Here is a 5662-nt window from a genome sequence, read left to right as displayed (position 1 = left end):
TCGGTCTTTTCTGGCCGAGAAATTAGGGGATGGCGCATTAAGTCCTTAATATAACACCCAATATGAAATATTAAGGCTAGGACCCAACACAATATTTTATAACTTGGAAGAGGGATGCCGTAATCCAAGCTATAAAATATTTGAAGGTAGGCGAATGACGATTCACCAATTTCAACCATCAAAAACCTAATAGGGTATTGGGTTTTAATTGGATTGAAACTCCTAGATCCTTTGAGATTCATTGAACTATTCAATGGCATGTTTAAATCTCGATACTTCCCTCTCAAGTTTGTGACTTCGATGTCGAGGATCACAAACAAGGTGTGAATAACCATGCAAATTAACTTGGTACCCTTAATCTTTATCACCTAATCAATGTGCCGGTTACCCACACGCGCTCCACCGATCTATGATAAACATTAAGTCACCCTTTACCACTCTTACTAGTCCATGTTAGTGTGCCGGTTACCCACACATGCTCGACCAACGACTTGGTAAGGTACAAAGTGCAATTTCATCGGTTAGCACCAAATTCAAATTTTCCTAAGTAACTAAGATTGGGAATTTACAAGTGTTTAGTTACTTAGTATTTATCATTATATTTTTAATGAAGGGAGAATTAATGTCCTGTCAATCCTGTTCAGCTAACGACCCTCCACCAGTCAAGGAAGCGGTGGGTGAGAGTGGACACCCATTAAACTGCCATTTTATAGGCAATAACCTTATACCCCCCTTATAGACCGGCTTCGTGAATGAGGCCTACTAACGGCAAGACTGACATACTATTATATATATATATATATATATATATATTAAACCTAAAATATTATAATAGTATAAGCGTTGAATTTGAACTTTTAAAATTTTAAGGGTCTAACTTGGAATTAAAGTATTCATGGGCGGGGGGGGGGGGGGGGGGGGACTTTACAAATTCCAAAACTTGAGGGCAATTTTTGAACAATTCAAAAACTTTTGGTTTCCATAACTTATGAGTTTAAAGTAGTTTTAATGAAAAAACTCTTCAAGTTCCATAACGTGAGGACAAGTTATGGAAGACTTTAAAACATTTAAAAAATGAGACTCTTTATTTTCATAACTTATGAAAATCTTATGAGTTTTAAAATTCATAAATGAGACTTTTCATATAAGTTAAGGACAAGTTACAAAAATACATTTTATGAACAACTTTTAGATCAATTTGGATTGAAAACAAATTATCACATAATTTTTCTATTAATCTAAACCAAATCATAAGAACAAGATAATTCAAATCATCAATCTTCAAGAAATTAGCATGAACATATAAACTAATACAAATCTTGAAATTATGACAATTATCTTAGAAATTCGATTAGCATGAACATTACCACATCAAAAACAGGTTTATAAGTTCAAAAACAGCTTAGGGTAATGTTCCTAGTCCAATTCCAACCGAAAAACTCGAATATATGCTATCAGGGGCTCCAACTCCCCTAGTGCAAGAACAAACTCGAAGGGTTGGATGAGTTTGTATATGGATTCGTCGAGTCCCTCGATGGACTCGTCGAGTCCCCTGTCCAGACAGCAAAAAACTTTGATTTTCAGCCATTTGCATCAAGTATAATTGAAAACAAGTCTTGGCTCTGATACCACTAATGGGTTTTGTATACTACAACATCCTATGGTGCACATACAACCCTAAATACCTTGGATCTATGTTTTCACTAATTATAAATACAAAGGAGTTTCCAAGGCATTGAACCTATAACTAGCATGCAATTTGACATAAACAATACAAGATACTAGTTAGAGTAACATACCTTTTATGTGGCTTGAAGTCTTGATGTATTTGGTGTTGCTAGACAGACTTTGGCCTTTAAGAACTTAGTGCTCCAAGTGTTGCACCTCAAATGGAATCACAAATCACCTAGGACAAAGGTGACTCTTGAGAGAGAATTCTGTAAGGGTCGAATTTAGTTGTAATATGTCGAAGTCTTTTGTACCCTTCGTATGTTTGTTAAGTTTATTTACTAAGGTGTATTTCGTACGAAGCTTAAGTGTCAATGCCTTAGTATTTTTTGTATGCTTTCACTGTTCCTATAAATATGGAACTTTACTAGAGTTAGATAAGAGTCCTTGACAGAACCTGTCTATTTTTCCCTGTAAACGTTGAAAGCATAAATGAGCAGAAACCAGATCTTATTTACATCGTTTTGTTCAATCTGCATTTGTTTCACTCTGATATTGATTAATACTTGATTCCACGATTCTTCAATTGGTATCAGAGGAGGAATCTTGATCTGAGATCTAATTTTCACTTTGTTTCAAAAGGTTTTTGAATCAAAATTTTGGTTCAAAAAAATTCCGCATCTTTTGACGTGAAAAAGCTTTTTAGATCTTAAGTTGTGATTTGATTCTGCAACAAATTTGTTGAATCGAGTATTCTACTATGTTTATCTGATCAATTGAGCAATTTGCTTTCAATTTCTCTTTGATTTCTAAAAAATTCTCAAAAAATTTTTTCCGTACATCAATGGCGAACTTCAATCTCAACTCGATGACTTCATACTCTCATCTGCTAGGATCTTCAACTAAGATTCCTATGCTCATTCTTGAATACTATGATCAGTGGTCTGACTGTATGTAGGATTACTTGAATGGAATCGATGAAGCGCTTTGGTCTTGCATCTCAGGGAATGTTACTCTTCCAACGAACCTTCAACCAATTGGATCGTCATCTAGTACTATGACTGTGGAAAATCAAACTGATCGAATGAAGAAAATTGAAAAACGATGCATAAAGGAGTTGCGTGGTGCATTGCCACCAGTGGTGTATAATTATGTCAGAAGTTGTACAACAGCAAAGGAAATCTGGAATAATCTCAAAGAAAAGTTTCAAGGCAGCGAGAAGACAAAAATCAATTCAGTTAAGCAATGTTTGATTGAATTGAAGGATTTCAAGCAAAAACGATTGAAAGTTACTATGATAGGCTGAACGAGCTGATTTACAAATGCAATCGTTATGGAATCACGAGGTCTGCCATGGAATTCAATCTCACCTTTGTTATGGAACTCCGTAAAGAATGGAGAAGTGTTAGCATGATGGTGAAAAATCAACAGAGTTTCGACACATCTTCTTTGAATGATTTGTACAATCAACTGAAAACTCACGAAAGTGAAGTGAACGAAATGGCAGAAGAGTTGAAGCTTAGTCTGGGAGGTCCACTGGCACTTGTCTCTAAAGTATCTGAAAAGGAAATAGTCAAAAAAGGTGATTCTGATGAAGAAGAGGGATTTCTCATGAATTCGGATGATGAGGCAATTGCTTTTTACTCAAACAATCGAGTCAAAAAGTTTTTCAAGAAGCCGCTTAATTCAAAGATGAAGCAAAGTGAGGGAAAAGGAAGTTTCGTGAACAAGTCTACAGGAGAAGAGAAGAAGAAGTATGAGAAGAATGATGCGAAGGGTGCTGAGGAGAAGAAAGAGAAGAAATTGAAAGGAGATGCTGGTATGGATTGTCATTATTGCAATGGAGCCAATCATCTAGCAAATGATTGCATGCTTCGAAAGAAAGATGAGAAGAAGAATAGAGTAAAGGATGAGGCATATTATGTGGAGAGGTTGGAATAGGTACGTACGAAGGCAAAAAATTTGTCTTTGGTGGCTCAAGGTGAACAGGAGAATGATGGCACATATCAAATCTGGTCTTCGGGCTCCGCTGATAAGGAAATGCGTAATCCTACGCATGGGGCTATGTATGCAAAGCTGGAGGAAGATTCAGACGAAGAGGTCAATGGCCGTTGCTTTGTGTCAAAATCTGCAGATAAGTCTCCAATGACAACAAAGGTACGTAATATTCTTCAATCTTTCAATATTCCTTTAAGTGCATAAGATTCTGAAATTGTTGCTTTTGATGATACTGTTGCTTATTTCCATAATTTGGTTGTTTCTGCTAGCAATGAAGCTAAGAAATTAAGCAATCATTTGTTAGAGACACAGAAGAAGTTAGATTCGAAAGTTATGAAGATAGAATGTTTAGAATTGAAAATAACAAACATAATGTGTGATCGAGATTCGTTATCTAGTGATGTAAAACTTTTATTAGCTCAACGAAATATCTACTGCAATTCTGCTAAACGTCTATATGGCAAATTAACTACATTGCATGATTCGTGTGATATTAGCAAGGAACAACATAGGAAATTATTACCTTTTCTAGCATATGAAAGAGCGAAGGTAGATAATATTTCGTATGATTGTGAGAAGAATATTGTTGAGTTTGACAAAATACCTGATGATAGATATGCTTATGGAATTGTCAAAATTAATGAATGTCTTGATACAAATGAATTAGTTAACATTGTGAATGATACTTTGACAAAATCAGAACAAATCAAAATTTTGAAAAAGACTGAGAATTCGACATCTGATTCTCAATCTAATTTTGCCGATATTGAAGATAACTCTGATAATATTAGCGAAATTAGTGATATTGAAGATGTTGATTGTTCTCAGTTGTCTGTCATTAATGTCGCATCAAAATCTAAAGGAAAAGAAAAACTTAAGGATTTGGAAGTTAAGATTGACACTGACAAACCTTCAACTTCAAAAGTTTGTGATTCTGAGTTTGTGGATATCCGAGATAGTCAAACGGATAGCAGTGATGATGAAAATGATGATGACGAATCGGATAGAAAGGTCTCATCAAATAAAGATTTGATAGAAAAAGAAATTCCTCGTGTTGTTGTTGATCAAGTATTTGGGGACACTAAAAATTTCGACAAAGTGTTGTCTGAAAAAGGAGCCCATTACTTGGAAACAAATCAAGTGGCATATCCTAATTTCAAGTGTACTGATGATGTTGTCTTTCCAAATCAAGTGTTTGTTACTACTGGAAATGTTGAGAACATTAAACCAGAATTCAACAAAATGGTCGAAAATGACAACAATAAGACAACAGACGAAAGATTCTTTTCAAATCAAAGTACAGTCGAAAATACCTTAACAAAGAATTCGTATGTTTTTCAAAGACAAAAACCACAACGCAAATGGGTTGAAAAATCAAAAATTGTGAAAGAAGTTACAAAAGACGTTGTTGTGGAAAATGAAACTGTTGTCAAATTAAATTCCAAAGAATTTAAAGAACAAATTGACAAGTTTTCAAAAGAAAATGCAATTTCAAAAAGACAAGCTCGAAAGAAGATTTTTTGGCAAACCATGGAACTTCGAAAACAACAAAATAGTTTGAATTTGAAAACAACTAAAAACACAAAGACTAAATCTGTTGAGAACAAGTCTTTTCATTCAGCAATTCATTCAGATCCAAAGCAAAATCCCGCTCAAACAAATAAATCTAAATCTGAATTACAACCAAAAACAAATTCTTCGAAAGTTTCAAACTCATCATTTTCAAAAGATAACAAAAATACATCAAAGAATGTTCAAAATCAACCATCACAACAATGATTTTCTTCTAATCAACAAACAAGGTTTTCTCAAAAACAATAATATCCAAATCGATTTTTTCAAAATCGAAGTGTTGGAAACAATGATGGAACTCGATACGCCATGGCATTTTGACCTAAATCAAATGTTGATTTCTTCCCACAAAAACCGAATTTTTCAAATCCTATAGGGAAACAAACCTTAAAAGTTTCATACACAAAAGGGTTGTCTCGTGACA

The sequence above is a fragment of the Lactuca virosa genome, chromosome 9, assembly GCF_052849685.1.
Source record: "Lactuca virosa cultivar CGN04683 chromosome 9, Lactuca_virosa_CGN04683_v6, whole genome shotgun sequence".
In the NCBI taxonomy this organism is placed as follows: Eukaryota; Viridiplantae; Streptophyta; class Magnoliopsida; order Asterales; family Asteraceae; genus Lactuca; species Lactuca virosa.
Note: the sequence above shows the minus strand (reverse complement) of the source record.